Here is a 26,566-nt window from a genome sequence, read left to right on the forward strand (position 1 = left end):
ACAATGTGAGGTCTAAGAAGAGTAAAGTGTACGCAGACTTTAGTCTAGAGAAAGTAAAGTGTACGTAGACCTTATCCTTAACTCGGAAGATAAAGAGGTTGTTTCTAAAAGACCCTCGGCTCAAGAGAAGACATGACGAGAAAAGGTTAGATAAGCACAAACAGTTCAAAGCAATATGAAAATGAAACTAACGAAAGCAAAAAAGTCATGATAAAGTAATCTGAGAAAAAGAAGCAGCACCTACCACAGATAAATAAGATACTCAAAGTACAAGAAATAATATATAGTAGCAAAAAAAAAATACTTTTTAATCTAATTAACGAGAAGTTGATTAGTATTCCATCTTTAATTTAACAACATGCTAATATATATTATAATTTAATTATGTCATCTTTTAGCTAAGATTAGCAGCAATTAAGAAGGCAACAAAGAGTAGCTCCTAATTAAGTTGGCAGCAGAAGAGTAGAACTAGCAGAAACCGACACATCCATGACATAAAGAATAACTTACCACATGTCTAAATTACTATTCCACCTTTATTTCCCAATTTAATTTCTGCTTCTAATAAAAATCAGATTTATGGGGCTTGATAGACACACTTGAGGACGAGTTCAGGGGTTTAATAGGAATAACAATTAGTTGAGGTGCTAAAAAAAAAGGGGGGGGGGGGGGGGGGGGGCAAGTTTAGGGGGCCACATATGCATTAAGCCTATTAACTATCTATAAAAATTTGATTATTAACCAAATAGTTATTGCATATTAATATGATGTCGTTGTAGGAATTCATAAATTTTTAATTTTGGATCTATCTCGGCCTCTCCCGATCAGAAGGTGGCTTACATAAAATAAGAAATCTACTAAATATGTATAAAAGTTTGACTATGAAATCAGTTATTATTTTCTATTAATTTAAGGCCTTCGTAGGAACTCATTGACTATAAATCTTAGATCAGCCTCTGTCCCTCAGCCTTACTGCCAAAAGGTAGATTAAAAGAAGAAAAAAGTATTATTAGGACTACACCTTTAATTAATGGAATTCTACTTATATTAAAAAAAAAAAATAGGTTTCTCTTATTTATTATCTATTTAATTTATTTATTATCATTATGTTGCATAAACAATAAAACTTAACACGTAGCCCCTTAAACTTATTAGGATATTCCATTTAGACATTTGAACTGATCTTGTTCCAATTGAACACTGATATCCTACTGTCCCGTTCAAATTTTTGTGATGTAGTTTGACTGGGCACGGAGTTTAAGAAATAAATAAAGACTTTAGAATCTTGTGGTCTAAAACAAGCCAAAGATATTTGTATGGTTATAAATCATCTCGTTAAGCGTAAAAGGTAAAGTTTATAATTAAATTGTTGTCAAATAAGCAAAGTGTGTTATATAAATTGAGACAGATGGAGTAACAAAGTGTTTCAATTAAACAATTTCAGTTCAAAGTTTAGATTTTTTTTATTTTTTTTGTGTATGTTTTTATTAGTCTATTAGATAGTTAAGTTAATCACATAAAATATATCATCTTTTTTTATTATATGCATCAACTTCAAAAGTAGAAAATGCTTGGGTTTTACGGCTTATTGAGGCGAATGCGTATTATCAAAGGAGATCACATATTTTATGTGGTTAACTTAACTACCTAATAGAGGAATGGAAACATACACAATTTTTTTCTTTAAAATTTGAACAGAAAATGTCTAATTGAAACACTTTATTAAAATCTAAGGTGTTAATAGTAGCTCAGTTGATTGACTACCTGAACTCTCACCGTGTTAGTGAAGGTTCGAATCCCCACATTGTAATTCCCTTCTCCTATCCCTATGTAATAAAAATAATTAAAAAAAAGCGCTTAAATGAAATATGCTGGGGCTACCAATATATTAAGTCAATAATTAAAAATGATAAGTATTGATCAGGTGGGTGCGCAAAAAAACAGAATATAACTTGTTGAAGAAGGGGATACAATACCATAAGAAATAAGCAGAGCTCAACTTTGAATTTCACACCATAACCGCTCTTCTGCTCTCACTTCCCAAAATTCGACCGTCAGAGCGGGTATTTCTTGATACAGTACAAGATTAAGATAGTTACATGTGATCAAAAAGTTATACAGGCAATTCTTTTAAGTTCTTGATTGAAATATTTTGTTCTTGAAGGTTTGTGTGCATTTATTCTTCTCCCTGCCTTTTCATTGTCAATATAGCTCTGTTTTGTATACATAGCGGGGTAAAGTTTGGGTACCTAACTTTGTAGCCCCCGAGGAATTAATAAAATAGAGGGTAACTATTGAAGGTTGTGTGCATTTTGTTCTTCTCCCTGACTTTTAATTGTCAATATAGCTCTGTTTTGTATACATAGCTGTAAAAGTATAGAACAACATCTTAATTAAACGATTAAGAGGTTAATGCTATTGTTTTACTAATTATGGGGTGGCATTATGTAAACAAATTTCAAATTTGCTCAATTCCTTAATTTAAAATTTCCAAATGACATGCTTGAATTTTAAATTGAAGCAGGAGTTAGTAGATAAGACCGAAAATTACATCCCTATATCGCCCAAGTACTCTCTTGTGAATTCCTTCTTTACAGTCTGTTCCATTTATTTCTTCGCATCAAAGGAGTAGTTGTCTTGGCAGAACAAGCATTCAAATGGTAAGATTTGAGATCAATAGATATATTTTCTGCTTTGTTTATTAAAATTCTATTTTCATCAAAGTTTGGGTTGCTTCTTTTTCAATATTTTTAGCAGATCTTTTGAGGATTCCTAAGACATCTATTTTGGTTGAAGGTTTGAAGAACAAAATGCGGTAGGAGCGTTATACATAGAGAAAACTCCAATTATAGACACTACATGCTCATGACTTCAAAATGACAACTTATGGAAAGGAACATGCATTTCAGCACCTAATGCTCCTGCTTAAGCAAAAAACAACTAAATTTCGATGTTTAAATTTGTAAATTGGCTGTTAAAGCAACTATTGAAGTAAACTAAATTTGGAGTGTAACACTAGAAGGAAATCAAACATGAGGCTTTAGGTCCCTATGGATAGGTTGTTTTTGCTAAGGATTTTTAGACCTGATGCTGTGACATGGATATGAACATGAAAATTGTTGTGTGGAATTCATCTAGAAAAAGAATGATTCAATCTAAAAGTAGAAAGAGGGAAAAGGAAAAGGTAAATAGAATCTTCACGCAAACCTAGCTGTTGCATGAAATGTTTTGCAATTGCTTCTGGGATTCTCCCTTGGCGTTGTTGTATGTACATTGCAGAAGTTTTCTCAGTTTTGATTGCTAAAGGTTGTGCTTATTTTGTTCTTCTCCCCGCCTTTTCATTGTCAAGATACTCTCTTTTGTGTACGTACAAATTGGTAAAAGTATAGAACAACATCTTAATTTTATATGAATAGGAGGTTGATGCTACTGCTTTACGAATTATAAGGTGGCATTATGTAAACAACTTTCTCATTTGGTCAATTCAATAATTTAAAATCTTTCAAATGAATAGCTTGAATTTTAAATTGAAGGAGGAGTTAGTAGATAAGATAAAGATATACACTGGAAAAGCAAGGGAAATGGTGAAAGTAGCACATGAATATTTTCGCAACGATCCTATGCCCAAACTGCTGGTTTTTATTCATATAGAACGACCATTTTCAATCACCATTGCATGTCATGGGTGAGTTTGACCTTTGAGGTAACACATAGAATGCAGAGGTCCATTACTTTGCCAGCTGGTAATGGATTCTTCAAAACAAAACTAGGAGCAAATGAAGATAGCACTTCCAACAACATCCATAATACAAAGTAGTTGTAGCAGAAATTAAATGATCACTCCTGTCCAGTTAGATTTTTGAACTGACCTGTAGAACATTTTTGGTGGATGATATGAGACTTTTTAGTACAATTTCATGGTCATTTGGATGGAATAATTAGTTTGATGGGATAATTACCTTCAAGTTCTAGCTCATCTTCAAATTCAGTATAAGCTTAATTAGCATATGCTCCAGGAATAATAAGTGCAAGTAGCTAGTAGGAATTCTTAATACTGTTCAGCGAACCTGTCGTAATGTTTTCAATCGATAGAGGCTTCTGCCCTTAATGAGGAGAGGATGCAGCGGAGGTAGTAGTTTTCCCCCTTTACTCCACAATACTAAAGACATCCATTAGTTTTGGACTCAAACTCTCACTGTCCTGTCATTATCTAGTCCTACTGAGACAATCATGGTTTCTGTGGGGTGGCAAGTCACTGCAGTGACGGTATCGGTGTGTCCTTCAAGTTTCTGTAGCAATTTTTTCCCTTGCAAATCCCATATGTATAGACATCGATCCTCTAGCTACTCACAATATACTTCCCATTTGTGACTGAAAACGTGAAAGTTATGCAGTAAACTCTGTCCACGTAAACCCCAAATTAATTGTCCTTCAATTTAGTTGTTACTTCTCGGTGATGGTAGTCTTAACTCGTCCTTCTTTTGCAGCTGTACATTTATTTGAATGGGAAAGGATGGACGAAAGCTCTTCCCTTGCAATGCTTGCGAGATCGAATTTACTAAATCGGGAATTGATTCCCATAATAAGAACGAGCATCAGCAATCTTTAGCCATTTGGGGCTTATGTCATAATGTTTTTCTTTCGGATACTGAAAAGGAACTACACAAGATACAGTTTCCCAATAAGAGCTGCAAGAAAGCCTCGTGGGAAAAGCCTGAATCTGATGATCTAAAGGATATTGCAACTGGCAAAGCACCTGCTTTAGTTTTTGAAGTTGAGTCTTGAAAAGTTCTCTGTTGAAGATAAAGGATCTACTGACAGTTCCACAGATGAAGCAAACAAATCTGAGGATGTTTTACATCCAGGGATTAAGGGCGAAGGTCCTGAACCAGGTGAGAAGTCTCTCCTGAATCATGACTGTAGAAAGAATTTAGAATGTGAAACGATGTCTTGTCTTAATTACATTACCTCTTAACTAAATATATTGTGCGGTGGTATTTTGTAGGATAAGAATGTGGGACTGGTAGAGATTAAGTCTGAAGAGTATTAGCTGCTGAAGAGTATTAGGAGTCTGAAGAGTATTAGCTGCTGAGAGTATTAACATGTAAATAGTTATCATAGTTAGTATTATGTGAATGTAGTAGACTGATTACCTCTGCAGCATCTAGTGTGACCTCCAATGGCATGACAATAAAATGATGTGCTAATTCTAAACCTACCAGGATGGCTTGTATTTCAGCTTGAATGGGATTGGCAAAAGAATGTGCTTAGTATAGCCTATCAACCAGTTGCCAAAATGATCCCTTATGATTCTTCCAATACCCTTTTCCCAGTTCGTGGTGTTGCCGCACCATCACCATTAAGCTTGTAAAAGATTGGTTTAGAAGGTATCCATTTAATATATGTTTGTGAGCTGGGTAAAGGCGTCCTAGAAGAATCAGTAAGGTAATGAAATTCCATGGCCTTATGTTGATGGCCAGTTGTGAAAGAGGGGGCAAGTTCTTGTTATTAAAGAAGTTGTCATTTCTATTAAGCCAGATCGTCCACAAGTAAAAAGGGATTAACGTATCAGCAGGTATCCCAAAAGAGTATTGATTATTAAGACAGTGTATAAGTTGAGGAATCCACTATAATGGTTCCTGTAAAGTGTGATATGCAAGAGGTATGAATTGTAGAGTTCCAAAATTTCTTGGCATTTGTACAATCTAAGAAAAGATGATAAACAATTTTCGGGCTTGGCAGAAAAAACAATTAGCATGAGTAAGAAGTCGGCAATACCTATGTGGCGAAGGTATGCATGAATAGGAAGTCGTTAGTTGCAGCATAACCATATGAAATATTTAACTTTTTGCGGTATGCGAAGCTTCCATAGCCATGTGAATTGTTGTGAAGGTTCATGGCTCTGTAAAGAATGGTACATGGACTTTGCTGTGAGCCTGTGACCATGCCTAATGATGTCAAAGCCCAAATCTGCGAGTCTTTTCTATGGGGAACAGTTGGATGTCGGTATTAAAGACATGAGTTAAGATTCCATTAGGTAGCTCAAAGGAGATTGTAGAGAAATTCCAACTATTGTTGTCTCACTCTCCGAAGCATCAATTGGATTCTCCAGGTACTGATTTTTTCCTTTTCTCCATTGGATTAGGGTTTGATTTTTGAGAAATTGATCGATTTATCAACTGAGTTTATCATATTGTGTTTCTCTCAATATATCGAAGACTCAAAGAAATTGATTTCATCTTACTTGTGAGTTCCCTTGTTTTCACGCCTTTTCGATCGATTTATCAACTTTGAATCATTTCTAGAAAGTTCAGAGATCTATATTCTGATTCTATTTTTTTTTTCCAGGAAAGGTCCAAAGAAAAATTTCTCTAATCGGCTCGTTGCCCTGCGTCTTGGCACCATGTAGAAGCTTCAGCTCTTCATTCGGGGTATACTTCACTTCAAGGTTTTTAACTATCCTACTTTTTGGGATTTTCCCTAAATCTCTAATTTTTAGGTTTTCGTTGCGGATAATCTTATTCAATAAGGTTTATAAGGAGGTTAGCTTTACTAGTAATTGATTTTTTGGTTGCTTAGATTAACTTGTTTGTTGTTTTGTTATTTGTCGGTGAATCTGTTGGGACAATGTGGTGTTTGTACTTCTTGTTTGATGATGGAACTATGAACGAAGATTTTCTTTGTTATAGGTGTGACTTATTTTCTCAAACTTAAAAGCAACTTACTTATTTTAACGATCGTTACAAGCTAGCTCTGTTTCAAAGCTTTTGGAGTACAAGCTTCTTTCGGACTCTCTGTAGCTTACTGTTTCATAGGCAAAGGCTTCAAAGAAAGATAAAAAAAAAGGCAAAGACTTCAGCTTTTGGGTGTTTCTTCATTGCTTATTGTTGCGCAAGTACCGGAGCCAAGAATTGATTTTATTCCCGTGGTAATGTATGTAAGTTTGCGTATGAATCTAATATAATCTATTGATTATCAGGAAGTATTAGGAAATCTAGCCTCCACATGTTAAGGATTTTTGTTACATTATAGCCAATACATATACGAAGAAAGATGTCGTGAAGTTGGAGGCTAGTGTGCTACAATCCCTCAAATTGGAAATGGGTAATCCCCTAACCCTAACATTTCTTAGGTAGGTCACTGTTTTGCGATTAACTAGACGAGGAACAATTAAGGTTCCTCGACTGATATGAATGATCATTTTTCCTTGGTATGCAGATGACGTATATGTTAAGAAAATGAAGTTTATCAAAAAGAAGGTCACAAAGCGAAGAGGGAACTAACTTATTTTGTTGTTTCCTATTATTTGTAATTCTATATATTCATTGTTTGTTCTGTTTAGAGTTCAACATTTTGTTATAACTGTTCTTTTTTCAGGTCTTTTCATCTTTTATTCCTACAACTTAACTGGACTAGTGCAAGTCTTGAATGCTAGTACTATTGAGTATCTTTCTATCAATTCTCAAAAAGTTTTCCGAACTGTTAGATGACCGAACCAAGTACTCCATGTTTATTTTACACTATCATTGGACTCTACAAAACTAAATCCATTTACTGTAGGAACTTAACAATGTTGAGACCACAATTTGGAGAGAAATTTTATGTATCTATTCAGCCAGTTCAATCATATGTTTGCTTTTATGGATGACCATCTATTGGAATGTTGCAGTTTCTACACTTTCTCCTGGATGCCTCAGGTGAAGGAAATCATTGTCGTATGTGACCCTTCTTATAAAGACATTTTTAAAGGCATGGACTTCAAATTTCTTATAGTGTGTGTGTCTGCATTCCGCAGCCAAGAGAAATATGGCCAACAAAGCAATGAACATGCGTTTACCTATCTTATTCAGATTACAATATCTCTAGGAATTTGTGCAGACACTAAGGTAATTATATAAGAATTCTTCATTCATTTTATAGATGCCAAAGAGAATATCCAAGTCGACTTAAAATTTGCATTGCCTGGGAAGGAAAGACAAGATTCTATATACAGCCTACTTCAGGTGCATGGTATGACATAGTTTTTGACTCACAATAGCTTCTGCCTTATTAAACTATGTCTAGTGGTTAAGCTGTCTCCTTGGAATCCCCAGTTATATCACATTCCCCTTCTATTATAGACCAGTATATTACATCTGGCACTCTTACTAAACCGTGCTCTAATTTATGCTATTGTTGCATGTTCCATGTTTTGTAATTTTGGCCTAAGAACTGTGCATCTTTTTTAGATAATTCATTGCTTGATATTGCAAGTGTATAGTAGTGTGTACCTCACTGTTCCGGAATCTAACATTGTGTAGAATACACTTGCAATTATGGACCAGATGCATCTTCTTTATATGAAAGTACGAACAGTTGGCCATATCCAAGCCCTCTGGAAAATAAAAAAAGGTTTCCTGTGTGGCATGCAGTAGCTTTCCTTGGTGAAGATGACTTACTAGGGTAGCTTTTGATAAACAATTAAGGTTATTTATCCACTTCTTATGTCAAGTTTCATATTCTTAAGTTTATTATTTTGATTGGATTTTGTTTTGTGTTTTTATGATTTTGGTTTAACTCTTTTATTTTGCATGATCCATTTCTACTTGACGATTTTGTTGAGGTTTCTGAGGAGATGTACCCTCAAGGTGAAAGGTACAGTGTTGACACCCAATTTTGTCCCGCCTCTCCTCCGAAATACCTGTTTACGCTTCTAATATTTTTGGAAAATTATAAAATATATATTTGTATTTTTTACTATAATTATTAGCCTCTTATCAATACCGGCGTTTCTTTATTCTATTGCAGTTACTAGCCATCATTATCATTATTATTATTATTATTATTATTATTATTATTATTATTATTATTATTATTATTATTATTGTTGTTGTTATTATTATTATTATTATTATTATTATTATTATTATTATTATTATTATTATAATTCACAATTCTATCATTCCGGCATTTTACCAGCTTACGCACACGCATCACATTTATCTTTGCATAATTAAATAATAGTGTTTATTTCCTGTGGATTTTCGAAATATTATTGCACGGCTATTACAACGCCATTTTTTATTTGAGCACTAATAATTGCATATTTTATATTAAGTAATATTTTAACACAAGTTATTTAAATAGGTCTTTTATTTAAATGTAGTAGCCCAATCAACTCATACTATTTTCGGACCAATTCACAAAATCAGTCCACATTTTAATTTACCTGGCCACATTTTAATTCAATCTGCTCATTCTTTTAATTCACTAGCCCAAATCGATTAGCCCACATTTCAAATACCAGTCGATATTTTAAATGGACCAGCCCAACCCAATACACTACCCGACCCAACTCAAAGACCCGGATCCGTCCACAAAATAAAGGAAACCCTTTTAGGGTTTCCTTTCATTCGCTTCCCTTTTTTCTGCCGCCTCCCTTTCCTTTCCCTTCCCCATCGCCTCTCTCTCTCCTCTCTCTTTCTCCTTCTCTCCTCCATCTCCCTCACCTGCCATCTCCACCACGCCCTGTCCCCCACGCCACTGCCACCCCCACGCCTTCCTGTTCCCCACGCCATTGTCGCCCCACTTCGACCTTGTCCCCCCGCTCCTCTCTCTCCTTCTTTCGAACGAAAACCCTAATCCACCCTATAAATAGCGGTGGGTTGGAATCTGTGAGGGGAGGATTTTTCTGGTTCATGAAATTACCCCCAAGAAATAGAGGATTTGTGGATTGGTGAAAACCCCCCAAGAACCGGTTTTAAAGCCGCCCGGAAAACCCCTCTGAAAACAGTTCTCGAATCACCACTTTTCTCTTAAAAATATAAACTTTTAACTGCTCCAGCTCCCTTAAAATATTAGTTCTAAAATTATCTTGATATCATCCCCAAAATACTACATCCTCTTCTACTTTTTTCTGCTTTTGGTATTTGTTCGACTCTGAATATATGCAAACTCCGGATTGGTAGCGTTTCGAAGTAGATCGGAGACTCAAAGCCTCACTTCGCTGCACCCGAAGAAGGTCCGTAATTACTCCTTTGTTTTTTGTTTTTTTTTTGGCATTTTTCTGGTCCTGTATAATTGATTATATGATAGTTTAGTGCAGTTTATTAGCATTTTTTTTATTTTGTTAGTTATGTGTTTGCTTTAGTCATTTGTTGATTATATGTTAGTTCTAGTTGGCTATGCTTATCCGTGAATCATTGCCCAGCTGTAGTTTGACAAGTAGTCATTAAGTGTAATGTTGTTAATTGATTTCTTTATTTAGTTTAATTAAGCAGGTTGTTAATGCAGCCATAGTGTTGATAGTAAATGCATGATGAATTATTGGTACGGTTAAATCATGTCTCTTTACTTGTCTGTAAATCATGTTGGAAGAGTGTTAAATCCCATCATATATCGTGTGCTAGCTTAAGTATACTCTTAATTAAGGTCTAAAATGCCCAGAGGTTAGTTAATACAGACATTGTCTACTGCTACGAGATTAGTCATGTGTTTGGTATAGATTGAATGCTTTCTAATCATGTTTGTATGCCTAACCTCCTTATGATTTGCCTGCACTATATGTTAATTCAGTTTAAGATATGTTTGGATGCCTCCCTGATTAACTAGTTTGCCTGCACTATTTTTAGTTTGTTTGCTTAGTATTATAATTGGTATGAAACCATGTTTAGTCATCGAGTTTGTTCTGCTCAGTGTTGAGTTAGCATAAAAATTACACTCAAAGTGGCCTAGTTTGTTTGCTCAATTTGAAACTGTGATCATAAATGAAGGAGAAATACCCTCCTGGGGTGCTTAGAAAATTGAATTGCCTAGCTTGCTTAAAGTTAGTTTAGTCCAATGAAGTTGTTATACGATGAGTTATTTTTTGCAGTGAAGTATGGTTGGATGTTTGTGTGGCTTAGCATAGTCAAAGTATGTTTTTATGTTATCCTAGCCTAAGTCTATCCATGATCAAGCATATGTAGAATATCCTGTTAGGGTTAATCATGATTTATATGTCATATATATGTTGTAGCTAGTGGCTGCATAGTGAATATTTTTAAAATAAAATCTGTTGTTTGTCCTTAAATAAATGCCACTGGGCATGAGATCTGCTTCTTAAAGATGGAAAGAACAATCATCCTTCTTTCATCTCCCTCAACCCCTTTCAACATTTTGTGCTAAAGATTCAATCTTTATCTTGATTTTGCAAAGGCTGTTGCATACCCTTATTTTTTTGGGGGGTCCTGAAAGGTAGACCCCACATTAATGGTTTCCTCATCTTCATCACTTTCACCTATTATTTTATCTTAAGATGAGTTAAAAAGTTGCTGCATATCAAGCTGTTGAGTTTGTTGAGTCAGGTATGGTTGTTGGTCCTGGTACTGATTAAACAGCAAAAACATGCTGTTGATAAAATAGATGAACTTTCAAATACTGGAAGGTTGAAAGACATTGTGGGAATACCAACTTCAACCATTACACATGAACAAGCTGTTTCACTTGGTATACCTTTATCAGATCTGAATAAACATCTTATTGTTGATTTAGCAATTGATGGTGCTGATGAAGTGATCCACAAATGAATTTAGTTAAAGGTAGAGGTGGTTCGCTTTTAAGAAAAAATGGTGGAGGGTGTTTGTAATTTTTTATGGTTATCGTTGATAAGTCAAAATTAGTAAACCGTATAGGTGGTAGTGGATTCGCTATGCTTGTTGGAAATTTACACTTAAGAGACTTGAAATGTTTATTGAAGCTGGTTGTGTTGGGAAGTTGAGGAAAGTCGGTAATGGTGCAGAGGTTTATGTTACTGATAATGTTATTTATATTGTTGATTTGTATTTCAAGAAGGACCTGGGTGATTTGAAAGGTGCTACTGATGCGATTTTTATTTAGTTTCAATTCTGTCCAGTTAGTTCTGTATGCCTACTGATGCATAAGTCTTTGAATGTTCAAGTCTGCAATAATCCCTTTTCGAACTTAGTTGTCATTGTATGCATATTCGAAAAATTGAAATCCCACATGTATTCTTGATAAATGGCCACTCATTTAATCATCAGAACCTAATCTTTGTCACCGCTATCATATCAATTGGGCTTGCATCCATTTTTAGTTGGCTGTTTTGTTTGGTATCTGGTCCTCATTGCCCATTTTATTCATTTCATATATTATCAGTTTCAGCAGTCGGTTCTTTATTTTTATTTTTTGGGGGTTGAATATTTCGTTTGTATAGGAATACTTGTTTTTAAATTTTCCATGTGTGATGATCGTGCACTAATCTTTATCCTTTTCCTCCCATTTTCGCATGACCATCGCATACGAGTCCGAGGGACTTGTCTCCTTTTCCGCATTCGGTGTTGGGTCAAGGGCCAACATTACCTCCTCTCGGGTCAATCTACATCCGCAGCAGTGTATAAAATCTCTGTTGGGCCAAGGCCCATAGCAGCAGCAACGGATCCGCAGCAATATATAAAAGAAACCTGCTGGGCCGAAGCCCAACAGTAAACAGTTTCCAGTAGTCCCAAAACGGGCTGGACCCGTTTGACATTATCTGGTCTTTTATTTTATTTTTTGCATTTAATTCATATTATGTAACTAACTCTTTGTTCGTTTTGTTTGTTGACTTAGATGAACCTTAATGAATTAATAGATTTAGTTTAGTGACGGGTAGTTAGCTTAAAGGAAACTAATAATTAATCCCATAAGTTTCATTTTCTTCTTTCCACATTAAAGTTATTTATAGAATCTATAATATTTGCTTCTAGAATAATTGATGGCATAAATTCATATTTTTGAGTTAAAGGAATCATATTTTATTTTTTATTATCTTAATTTCCAAAACACCACTAATACGCAAATATAAATTCAAGCATAGTTTATAAATAACCCTTCTAGATTTCTTACACTATTATACGGATATAATGTCATATTGGCTAAGTTTTCTCTTGAAAGCTATTTTTATACAAATCATTATATTTTGCCGGTCTCATTTTTACAATAAAAAATTATTATTTTAAGCTTAACATTTATAAGTTTTATTTTTTAGTGGACTACTATGCATTTCTTCAAGTCGGTTTAAATAGCATCATTACGTTTTTCTTTTAAAACCCCGATTATATTTACAACCTATTTTTCTTAAGATTTAAGCATTATAGTTAATCTTAATTAATTAACCGAAGTTTGGTCGGATAACCGTAAGTTAACGGATTCTAAAAGATGCCTAACCCCTTCCCTTTAGGATAATATAGAGCCCTTACCTAGAATCGCATTGGTTAAACAGACTATTAACGGAGGTTTAGTTAGCTTTACCTTAGTGAATAATTAGGTGCCCTAATTCACCTTAAAAATTAATTAGGTGGCGACTCCTTAAAACAAAAATAAATAAGAATCACTAATATGTTGTACTCTAATTTTAACCCGGTTAAAATGGGGTATAACATACAGAACTGTTGGTGCACCTCTATTACCACAATTGTAGCATGTTGGTCAAGGTTTCAGTTATCTATTATCATATTGCCGGTATCGCATAACTGTTTATACTTGTTTCTTGTTTCGTTTCAATCTAATTATGGTTCTCATTTTCATGACCTTAACAATTATTGTAGATATCTCCTGCTTTGGTGGATATCAGAGATGGTGTCCTCATCGTTATTCTGAAGCAGTGATCAAATCTGAAGATGCAACCTCTTCCCTCGTATGCCCAACGTATACTTGTTAAAGTGCCTAAAGATCAAAGGCTCAGTTTGGAGAAACAAGTAAAGTGCCAGAAGGAGGCTCGTTACGAATATAGAAAAATAGCGATTTGAATTTAACATTGTATATATAGAGAAGATGTATTAGAAATTTCTCATTCTTATCCTATTTAGAGAAGGGGTTTCAAACCGCCACAAATTGCAAATTTAACCCCCGCAATTTGAGTCTTTTTTTTTGTAGTGATATATGAGGCCTTAATAGCCTGTTTGGCCAAGCTTCTAAAATCAGCTTATTTTAAATTTTTTTTTTAAAAGTACTTTTGGCTAAAAGCAGTTTGTGTTTGACCAATTAATTTAAAAAACACTTTTGAACAACAATTAATGTTTAGTCAAGCTTTTAAAAAGTGCTTCTATGTGTATTTTTCCCAAAAATACTTTTAAAAAAAGTGCTTTTGGACAAAAGCTATTTTTTTTAGCTTCTAAAAAACTGCTTCTGCTACTCACCAGAAGCACTTATTTTCTCTCAAAAGCTTGGCCAAACACCTCACTTTTTTTCAAATAAGTACTTATTGAAAAAATAAGTACTTTTGGGCGTAGATACTGTTTTTTTCTTTCTTTTGTTATATATATTTTGTATTTCTTTTTACAATCTTCAATATTATCTAAGAGAAACTTAAATCATAAAATTCATCGGTAAAATTTTTTGGGCCCGCAAAAGTTTGGGGGCATAAAGCAAAAGTTTTACTAGCCTCACCCTCTAGCCACCCCTACTTACAACTTATAATTATATATAACATAATTTTACAAGTATAAACAATACGACGAAATAAAACCTATTATGGAATACAGATCAACTCTAACATCTTAACTTTTAAACAATAAAAAATCACAATTTCTTAAAACAATATTACTATCATACTGTTCATTTTATATTAATAAAATTTATCGGTATTATAATTAAAACGTAGCTCCTTCATTAATAAAATTAAAATTACTTTCAAATAGTAAAATAATAAAATATGATAATTTTGATACATAGGACAAAAAACCAATGACAAGTGAAGATGTACAAATCGGCTATGTATTTTTAAAAGAAATAAGTGACATTCACCCTCACGATGTTCTCAAATAGTAAATATGCAATATTACGACTTGATATTTGAGTTACGCCCAATCTTCTTATTTATATAGATGAAAAACTATTAAGTATTATTCATTTGTTAAAGAATTATGAAGGTAACGATTTTAGAACTGAGGTATCTACCCTGTTATATTAACTCCCAGGCCATGTAAAGACGGGAAAACTGAAGCTAGAAAGACTTACTGTTTACCCTTTCCAGATGTAGCTTCATATCAATGGTGCCCACATTTATGTGCCATGACAATCTCCTATCCATTTGGGTCCCCAGATAGTATGCGTTGAATTTATCAGAGACTCCCAAAATATCTGAAGGAAGTGTGGAAGTAGCGACAGACTGTGTTGGCCAGGACCCAATATTAAGGACCTGGACTGTGAGTGAAGGATCATCTGCTTAAATTTTGCGATCTCAGCACCCGCAGTAGAATGAAAACCCAACATTGTGTCTTGTGAGGTAATCATGCCAGTAAACATGCCTTCCAGTTTTGAGGTGAGCTTCTCAGTAAGCCGTTTCTAAAGTTTGTCATCCACAAACAAAGAAATGAGCTCTTGTGATTGTGGATCCAGAAATTAACGAAGCACTCAAATGAGGAAACTACGGCATTCTAGAATGTTTTGTCATTATTAAATGCTGCACTTATGATCTTGTCATGCTAATCCTTTGCAACGTATAAACCCATTACTAGTACTGTTCGCAATAAATGAGTGAGTCAATTCACTCACAACAAATTAGGCTCCTATAATTTATTATAAAAGGTTGTATAGCTACAGTCAGTAACTAGATCAGCAAAATTTGACATTATCCGCAAGCTTTAACATTAAGAATCACCCCGAAGAGATAAGGAGAAATCGTACAGTAGCAAAAGAAATCCTAGATACAGTTGACAAATTGGAGCAGCATCAAAGCAGAAGACATACTAGCTATAAAGACTGATCAAAAGACACAGTAGAGATAAAGACATCAAGCTTATTGAAGCATTCATTTTGGGCAATAGCCCCTCAAAAAATGACTCGTGAGGCGCAACCACAACACGACTAGCTACACTGTCACCTTTGTCAGCAACATTATCAAGGACTTGCCCAGTTCCTGGATCCAAAGTTGGGCATGTCTTTCCTACAAATATATATCCCAGATTATTTCCAGCGTAGTATTTGACATAACTGATAAGAAAATTCACTGTCTCTCTAGAGACTTTACCATAGGGAAAATCTCAATTCTCAACTACTCCTTGCTAAGGAAGATTCTTTCCTGAGAGAATTTCCACAGTTATATTTAGCTACTCTCCACAAGAACCACAAGAAAACTGCATCTAGCCTTAGAAATACTACTAAAATAAAACATAGAGCCTACTTCTGTTAGAATCTTTGCTTTTGGACTGCAGTAACTTTGTTTTACTGCTTTTGAATAAACTTTGTTTTACCTTTAGTAATTAGTTAGTTAGAAATATATTCTGAGATATTCTAGGCTAGGTTGGTTAGTTAACAATATACTCTACAGAGATACTTTAGGCTAGTTTATGATTATCTTTTTATTATTGTTTTCCTATAAATGAAGAGCTAAACATAGCTAAATAATATAATTTCCTTTTATTGAATTGCAGTATATTTTTCTCTCAGTATTTTTTCTATGTTATTTCCTACGTTTCTTTGTTAAAAATCAACAATTGGTATCAGAATCATTTTCTTGAAGGACCTGTGAGTGAGATGGATTCCGAAAATAGCTTCTCCTGTCTTTGATGGTGAAAATTATCATCTATGGGCAGTAAGAATGGAGACTTATCTTGAGGCTTTAGATCTTTGGGAGGCCGTAAAAGAGGATTATGATGTTCTTCTGCTGCCAAATAATCCCACCCTGGCCCAGATCAAAAGCCAAAAAGAAAATAAAATCAGAAAATCAAAGGCGAAAGCAACTTTGTTTACTGGTGTGTTTGCAACAATTTTCACAAGAGTTATGGCTCTCAAAATAGCAAAAGAAATTTGGGATTATCTTAAGGAAGAATACACAGGAGATGTAAGAATACGAGGCATGAAGGTGTTGAATTTAATAAAGGAATTCGAATTAAAAAAGGTGAAGGAATCTGAGACCGTCAAAGAGTACTCAAACCAGCTTCTTGGCATTGTTAACAAGGTAAGGTTGCTTGGCACTAAGTTTAAAGATTCGAGAATCGTTGAAAAAATTCTTGTTACGGTGGCTGAAATATACGAAGTATCCATAACTACCTTGGAAAACACAAAAGATTTGTCCAAGATTACTTTGGCAGAATTGCTAAATACATTGCAGGCACAAAAGCAAAGGAGGCTTATGAGGCAAGATGGTATGACAGAAGGAGCCTTGATAGCCAACCACAAGACTCAAAGCAAGGGAGATAATTCAAAGAAAAATTACCCACCTTGCCAGCATTGTGGCAAAAAAGGTCATCCTCCATTTAAATGTTGGAAGAGGCTAGATGCACAGTGCAAGATCTGCAACCAACTTGATCATGAAGCAGTGATTTGCAAAAACAAATCGTCAAAATATGAAGCAGATGCACAAGTCGCCAATGAAGAAGAAGAAGAAGAAGATCACTTGTTTGTGGCAACATATTTTTCAACCAAGAAATCTAATTTTTGGATGGTTGACAGTGATTGTACAAACCACATGACATATGACAGAAATATTTTTAAAGAGTTTATGTCAATTGAAAACAAGAAAGTCAGAATCGGGAATGGTGACTATATTCTTGCCAAAGGAAAACGACTATTGCAATCAAAACAAGTTCAGATACAAAAATAATTTCAGATGTTCTTTACGTGCCTGAAATTAATCAAAATCTGTTAAGTGTTGGCCAACTAGTCGAAGAAGGATTTAAATTGTTATTCGATGACAAGTACTGTCGAATCATTGATGCCACTAAGCAGGAAGTTTTACGAGTTAAAATAAGGGGTAAAAACTTCTCATTTAATCCAACAGAAGATGAACACATGCCAGAAAACTACAAGAGCAAAGATGAATTGGCAGATTTGTTCACGAAGTCAATTCCAGCCAAGTCTAGAGTTTCAGTTCCAAAACCAAGGAGGAGTGTTAGAATATTTGCTTTTGGACTGCAGTAACTTTGTTTTACTGCTTTTGAATAAACTGTGTTTTACCTTTAGTAATTAGTTAGTTAGAAATATATTCTGCACATATTCTAGGCTAGGTTGGTTCGTTAAAGATGTACTCTATAGAGATACTTTAGGCTAGTTTATAATTATTTTTTTTCCTATAAATGAAAAGCTAAACATAACTAAATAATATAATTCCCTTTTATTGCATTGTAGTATATTTTTTTCTCACTATTTTTTCTATGTTATTTCCTACGTTTCTTGTTAAAAACCAACAACTTCCCCAAGTACGCCCCTGGAAAATTCTTTCTGAAGTAATCTATGCAGAAGGTAACCGAACATGATTTCACACCTAAGCACACAGCCTATAACCTCGACTCTACTCATGACTGAAGAAAACACAATAAATCGATACAACATCGTAAGATCACATAGCACTAATTTAATTGCAACCAGTAATACAACACCAATTCAAAGAGGAAATACGAGATTCAACAAACACTAAAAAGGCAAAGTTCCTTCAATCTCTACTTTCAAAATTAGTCTCACCATCTCATGATTTAATCAGTCCTAGAAGATGATTACCAGTTTTTTCAAGCTTGTTCCGGCGCTGGTGCTGGCATCGGCACTGGCGCTGTACGCATGCACGATTTAGATGTGTTAGTAAATTATGTATAATACTGATAACTAAATTAATAACAAATTAGTCGAACCTTACCATGTACTTCGGCAATATGGTTGTGAAGCTCTGGCACATTTGGAAATACGTTTCCACAAGTTTGGCACCAGAACGAGAACTTGCTGTGCATTCGGCGATTGTGGCTGTGGATTGATCCGAAGTTGTTGCAAACAATACCTTCAGCATTTTGGGCCAAACGCAGGTTAGGGCTGGAAAAAAAAAAAAAGATCTGGTAGAGTCAACTAAAATGAGAGCAGAATGAAAGGGAGGTTTTAGCGTGGTGCAACTGATTATGGGCGGGAGGAAACTTCTGGAACACGGAGAAAAATGACGAGCATAATGAATTGGGGACAAATATAAACTATTCTATATATAAAAATTGTTTAAACTTTCCCGCAAACATGCTCCTTTCGTGTCAATGCGGTTTCTTTTCCATTGTGGAAAGTTGGGGGCTAAATTTGGTGAAGAGAGCTGGTTATCATTCCAAAGGATCTTTCAAAAATGTGAAAATGGTGGTGGGCATAAGCATGTGGAGTGGTGGAGGGGGAGGTGCTAATTAATGGTGAAAGATGATACGGGAGGAGGGGGAGGTGGTGGATTTGGTTAGTGAGGTGGCATGCCACATGTTGTCCACCTCATTAAAATATTAGTGTCACATGGGATTGGATTCCACCTTGGAAAACCTTAACGGTGGAGGGGTATATTTAAATCAATAGTATAACGGGAGGGGTATATTTGAACTTAAAGTCTAACAAAGAGCATATTTGACCCTTTTTCAATAATACAGGGATATATTTGGCCTCTTTTCCGTTAATTAAAAGATCGATTGAATCATCTGAAGCAATTCAAATTACAGAAATAAAAGACCAATGAATGAACTTAATACTGGGCATTTTGCGGGTTAATTTCATGGGTTAGAGGGGCAAAATGCACTAGCCGATTCAAGACCCAATTTAAGCCGATCCGCCTATTTTGACTCGCCCAAATTCATCTCAACCCGCCCATTTGTCATCCCTACATGATCTAGGGATGCCAATGGGATAGTGTCGGTGCGGGATAGGGTGGTCTAGACATATGCGGGATAGTAAGAATTTAAGACATGGAGTGCGGAGCGGTACACAGAATATATATATTGACAAAATTACAACATTTCAGGCTATCGCTAATTTTCTGGCGTTACTAGTGCGTGTGAGCTTCAGAGGACTTGATCAATTAGAAGATGTCCAGATGTTGAACGTAATTATACCCGCAGTATATACACAAAGCCAAATTTCTTCTTTCAATTATATATGCTTACAGTACCTTGTAAGTTGTAACATATCCAATAAGAACTCTTCCTTCTACACGAGTCAAAAAGTCTTGAGAATTCTCCAATTAAATTATTTGATTGGCTATTTTAAGTGCTTATTGGCTTTTAAGCTCTTTTTTGGTTTTTGTGGTGTTTGAGAGAAATACAAAGTGTTTTTAAGCACTTACTTTTAGACTAAAAAAAGTATAAAATAAGCCAAAGGTCATATTCCAACTTATTACTTTTAGCTTTTTTTTACTTATAAGTACTTTTAAAAAGCCAATTCCAACATCTAAATGTGTTTCCAAGCACTACTTAGATTATATCTTTATATTGGACCAATAAATATGCAATAATCTTATTTGAGACACTATTTCTTTTCTTTTGATGAAAGTTACGTTATCAAGACATTTGGACGTGATGACTAAATTAATAGAAACAATTTATTTCACTTAATTCTTTATACAAATTAGTATTTCATGTTTACTTACTACTTCTATATACATTTTACTACTTCAGATTTTCTTGAAAAAGAGTTTAATTTCTAAACGTAAAATGGAGATAAAACTAACAAAATGAAGGGAAAAAAGCATTCAAGCTATAAGCGGGGAGGGTTAAAATTTTGAAGGTTTAGACAAAAGCCCTGCATCTTGTCATCCCTAATGGCATCAGCCAAGTCGCTAATAAATCTATATATCTATATAAAGCAGGAATACAGATCCGGTAATGTGGCATGTCTCATTGATCAGGAAATGTATTTATCTATTTTCACAAATTCTGAGGAATTTTCACAGGAAAAACTCAGTTGTTAAATATATATATAAAACAATGACACAAAACGTTGTGTCTCTTCAACTAATGCAGTGTCTGGTTACAAGGACTGTCGGTGCCTTTTCACATTCGAAGCCGTTTACTTCGTCTAAACTTTTGGTACCTTTTCAATTCGATATCCAAAACGGGACGTTCACCTCTTCACCATAACATCGACACTTAATCAGTAACTACCAATTTACCATTCACAAACATTATCATAATTATACCTCTTCATCATTTGCCCTCCACTTCTTCCCTAACTGTTACAACAGTACCGGACTACCAGTTTATACATTCCAATCTGTTCTAAAATCAACTCTACCATCTCTAAAATTATTGCTCCGACTAAACAGCTGTAAACAGGAAAGAAGATTTACGCACAACTGCTTTCGCCAACAGGAATCAATCTGAGGTATTAACAGGTCATGAACCAAATGTATTTACCGTTGAATTTATCTTTTTTGAACAAAGCATGATAACATATCGATTAAAATTCATTGTGATTACTATCACATGTTTATGCTTGTAGGCACTTATATGCAGGTCAAGCAGTTTGGGATCATGTTCATATGGACCATACATTTTCCTGAGATTGCATAGATTTGCGACTGTATAAACGCTACGCCGTGTTCTATACGATACTGTACACCGCTACTTCCAGTTCTATATATGTTTGATTATCAAACCAAATAGAACTATAACCAATGACAACGCACACCTCATTCCTCCTCTAATTGAACTCAAATTTCCATGTGGTTTTGATTACCGTACTGTGGAGGTGATCGTTGGTTCCAGTGAAGTATGAGGCTGCCAGGCTGAAAACTTTGAATAGATTTTTTCCCTTCTTGTCTATCATTTGCCTTGCTTATTTAGCATACTGCTTTTCGTCCTTTTTCGTTCAATTTCTGTTTCACATCCTAAATTTCTTTGTCTCGGTAGTGATTATGCCAATAAGATCTACTAGACTTTCAGTTTTGCCTGCTTAACATTAGTACCAGTTAAGAGTAATTAATTTTCATTTGCATTGTATCTCTATAGTTCTGGTCCATTGAGAGATGACATGGCAGAAAAAAACAATGAACTATAGACGAGGAGATGGGGAGGGATATTTTGTTTTTTAGGGAGATTAAAATATAGAAAAAGGCTAGAAACAGCTTTAAAAAAATTGGAAAAAAGTAATTTTCTAACAGTCAGGTGTCAAATAACTTTGACAAAATATTGTGATAGCTTTTGAGATTTAGTTAGACTCAAAATTTATTTTCTTGTCATGGTCAAAATAATAAGGATTCAATGAGCTGATCTCTTCTTTTTTGTCCTCTGCTTTATTTTTTTTGCTTTTGAGCTTGAGTTAGGTCACGTTTATTTTCTTATCATTGTCAAAATTACAAGGATTCAACGAGTTTGATCTCTTTTTTTTTCTTCCTTTATTTCATTTTTTGTGCTTTTAAGATTGAGTTAGGCTAAATTTTATTTTCTTATCATCGTCAAAATTACAAGGATTCGGAGTTGATCTCTTCTTTTCTAATCCTTTGTTTATTTTTTTTAAATTTAAATTTGATAGATTGCTGGAGGCCGATTAATTCTTATGTGGAATAAGGACTTTAAATATATCAGGTAAATGAGATTTTGTCAAGATTAACATTATTATATATTGTTAAATCTAGCTGCAAGAGCAAATTATTTCTTCTTTTGAATAGGGATAATGCCAAGACTTTGCCATGATCTTAACCATCCATTCTTGGAATATGAGGTTCATACAGCCTCACGAAAAAAATGAGGAGGAAATTGATAAGTTTTTGAAACAGTGATGGGTTTAGAGACCTGTTTTGGGCAACAATATGAAACTTTTCATTCTTTTGTTAAGATGATATTTATACTTGGAATTAATTTTATCTCATAGGCAATAGCTCCTGAAAATCTTTATGGAAAATATTTCTGTTCCACACTATTGGACTTCTATTTTTTTCTCATGATATTTCTGTTTTGTTTTATACATTTTTGCTTATTTATTCTCCTAAACCCCGTACTAATCTTGCAGCAAAAGAGCGACTTCTGCTTTTCTCTCTCTTGATATTTACGTTATGTTTTGTACTTCAGTTTTTAAAAATCCTTATTCTCTTAATTCACCTAGTGTTAGACTAGAAATATGCGCTTTCATCAAGGTAACTTTTGATTATGTTTATTTAGATCAGACTCTTGGTAATTAATAAGGCTTTGATTTAATTATTCAAAAGTACATGATTTTTTTTTTGTTCCTTATGTAAATATTTGATTTTGCTTACTGCAGACACAGGTATGCGCCTTCAAGAAATTGACTTCTACACAAAAATATCATCATTTGTGTTGCATGATAAGAGGAGGTGGTCTTTCCTACTGTCTTTTTACTGCTAATAAAAAACTTGGTACTTAGAGTTGGTGGTCTTTCCTATTGCTTTTTCGAAAAAATGAATAAATAATTAAATTTAACACTCTTTAATGAATCGTTCTTAATTTGATGAAACTTAAATAAGCTTTGTTGCTAATAGATAATTAATTTACACATTACTATGAAGTATTTGCTTTAAATGAATCAATATTTATGGACTAACAAAAGAATTGGCCCAAATATGTGTTATTTATAAGCGTATTCTTTCTTATAAGAAAAAGACTGGTATTTAAGTCCGTCATAGCATATTGATCTCTTTTTGAACTCACAAATAACTTTTATGATCGCGCGAAGCGCGGATAAATTTACTAGTTTTGGATATTCATAGGCTTATAGCCAATCTTGGTGCAAGTCACCTGGTCAGTCTCATCAAATCACTAATTAAACCATAGTAGGAAAAATCACTGCATTAGAAGTTGCAAAAACAATATAATCATACTAGTTTATAGCTCCAATATTTCCTACGATACGTGCCCTGCAAATTCATCGAATTTGCTTAAAAAATAATCAACCTCTTTGTGTTAATATAAAGTTTGTAATTCATTTGATATCACTGAAGAGTACAACCTAAGTGTAGTGACGTGGTCTAGCGAAAAAGCTTGCTAAGAACATCGTCCATGCGGCCAAAGAAGAAAGGGGAGAAACTGATTTAATTTGTGATTTGAGCACATTGATTTTTGTGTTTAATAGTCATTTTTTTCATTACTATATTCTTTAAGTAATAATTTTGTTTAGTTACCAAAACCTAATAAAAAATCTTTCATTTTATTTGTAGAGAAGGAAGTGTGATGAGAAAGTACAGAGCAACATATAAAATTTTAATCAATAAAAGTTTCTTTTTTCTTACAGGTGAATTCGGGGTACTATATTTTGGATTTGTGGTTAACATGTTAAAGGGCACTATATCACCTTTTTGGATGCTGGAAGACAGTATAATGAGGATGAGAAGAAAGCTTAAATCAAAGCAGTGCATAATTCAACACTTTTCAGAGAAGCTAATCAAATTGTTGATGTTCTTGTCAAACATGGTGCTACTATTACACCCGACCAAGCTACTACCATTTACCATTGTATCCAAAGCCTTCCTATATAGGCTATTAGTCCTAGTAGTATGGATTTTATTGGCATGCCTAGTTTTAGAATTAGACTGGCCAAGGGGAACAACAACATCATTCCAAATGGTTAATATGATGGCACAACATCTGATCTGGGAACTTCAGTCCCAACTCTTGTTATATAATGCTATTTGTGTAATTAGTTACCAGCGGTGGCTCAAGGGAGACTAGTAAAGTCTTTTTTTTATATATAATATAAGAAATAAAAAACTATCTACTTTTTAAGAGAAATATTTTAGAACTTTAAACTAAATTACTCAAATCTTCATATTATTAACTAGAATATTTACAATAACATCCAACATAATGTATTTAAAATACATGGCTAGCATCTTATTAACTTGAGCCAATACTCACTGTTATAAATATTAATGCTACTACGTGAAGTAAAAGACAACAATTATGACAAAATCAAAGGCAACACCTTTTTTTATGTATGTCTATACACTTAAGGCCCCAAATTAAAATTCAGTTTTAGGCCACTAATTTTATTGAGATACCTTTGTCAAACACCTTATTGAAGAAAATGATCTTATGGAAATTTAACTCACAATTTCATCAGTACAACAACAAAAATGATTTCAAAAAGTATATCACATGTCCTGGAGTTACAGGTCCAGAGCTTTTCAAAATCCTCAATTACGAACCGCAAAAAAAAAAATGAACCGGATTAAATCAAATTTCAACAATACATGCATATATTCAAAAAAAAAAAAAAAAAAACGAGCGTTTTTAAATCCGCATGAGTAAGAAAAGTGCTTCCACAAGCACCACATTGATGCTTGTTCTTCTCGTGTATCCTCTGAGCATTGATCGCCTTAATTTTTTTCAAACCACTATCATCATGAATGCAATGGTAGAGATGGGGATTATTTGTCTGCCATTAGTGATCAAATTAGGAAGGATACTGTTATTAGTGGAAATATATTGTAGTAGAGAGAATTATAATGTAGAGATATCGTGTAAATAGAGTGCCGATCACATACATGTATTAATAGGTATAGGAGTTGATACTTTGGGGGGAATAAGTTGGACCATTGCATATATGTACTCTCTTCATCTCAATTTATGCAGCGCTTTTCGTTTCATGATAATCAATTTGACTAATCTTTGAAGCTAAATTGAATTAGATGATCACCTTAATATTTTAGTATTAAAATTTAGCTATCCAAAAACTATACGGAAAGCTAATTACTAGCTATAGCTTACAAGTTGCATTGTTTCTCATGTAGATATGACAAAAAAATACATGTTAAAATCCTAGTCAAAGTTTATATAGTTCGAATTTCGATAAGTAAAAAGTGTCACATAAAATGAGATAAAGAGCTTAATTGCAAATATAGTTGTACCAGCGTATTGGTCAAAATGCGACGAGCATTTAGATGGACAGACTTGGCTTTAGGGAATCGTATCAGCACGAACAAGATGTGTCCAGAGACTACACCTGGAAAGTCAGAATGACGTACGAACGGGTTCTCGATTGCTCTAGCCTCCGATCTCTATCCTAACACGTGTCGCATACACAAAGACAGACAGTTAGCTCACATGTTCGGATATCGACAGTTGAAGATAGCTATGCATTCTAATATAAGAAATCACAACTTATTCCATTTCCAGAATCCGCGATCTTCACGCCATCAGTTGCTACGACATGCCTAAGATTAGGGGAGTTAGTTAGCTAGGTCAAACTTATATACCCCCTTAATCGATGTTTTGTATTCCATCCAAACTCTCAGTTATATACTTTAACATATTTGACGTTCATTACAATCTGTTAATTGTTCACGTGCACTCATTTCAATCACTCGAAGCATTTCATCTTACGATTCTGGGATTGAATAGGCATATCTCTCTTTTTACTAGTTATCATTTCAATTATGTCTTACTGCTTCATTTAATCTTTCTTATTCGTTATTGCTTCAAACCCTAAGTCAAATATTTTCAGAACTAACATGGATTAATTTCATTGCTAAAGACATCAAACAAATTTAACTGGTTTTTTAATAATCAAATTATAGGCCAAATAGTTTGGTTGGGGCCTTGGAAAATTTAATTATCCCAAGTTCTTTTTGGTTGTTTGTTGATTTTGTGTTCGCAAGAAAAATTATGGCTGGTAAACATCATTTGGCCGTCCTTCAAGTTGCTTCTAAGGCGCGTGGTTTTGTTGAGCTCTCAAACCCTAAAGATACATTGAACGATGACGATCCTGTGGATATAAATAGAGTCTCTGATGATGATAGGGAACATGAGAGAAGTAAGGTTCAGAGTCAATCAGATCTTCGCAGTAATCTAACACCCCTAATTGAGCAACACGTGAGGGACGCACCTCGACTAAGTCCCGCAAAAAATGGTAAAGGAAATGCATTGCCAATGAT

The 26,566-nt window shown here is 34.3% G+C and overlaps 1 long non-coding RNA gene and 1 pseudogene across 1 annotated transcript; both read left to right on the forward strand.

The window, feature by feature from the left end:
• The first annotated feature begins 1,940 nt into the window (after positions 1-1,940).
• On the forward strand, positions 1,941-13,906 carry LOC132632708 (uncharacterized). Its single transcript, XR_009579455.1, has 3 exons — positions 1,941-2,164; positions 4,488-10,000; positions 13,566-13,906. It is a non-coding gene; the product is annotated as an uncharacterized LOC132632708 (long non-coding RNA).
• On the forward strand, positions 9,999-12,692 carry LOC132632707 (probable ribose-5-phosphate isomerase 1; annotated as a pseudogene).
• Positions 13,907-26,566: the final 12,660 nt, after the last annotated feature.

The sequence above is a fragment of the Lycium barbarum genome, chromosome 3 (genome assembly GCF_019175385.1).
Source record: "Lycium barbarum isolate Lr01 chromosome 3, ASM1917538v2, whole genome shotgun sequence".
In the NCBI taxonomy this organism is placed as follows: Eukaryota; Viridiplantae; Streptophyta; class Magnoliopsida; order Solanales; family Solanaceae; genus Lycium; species Lycium barbarum.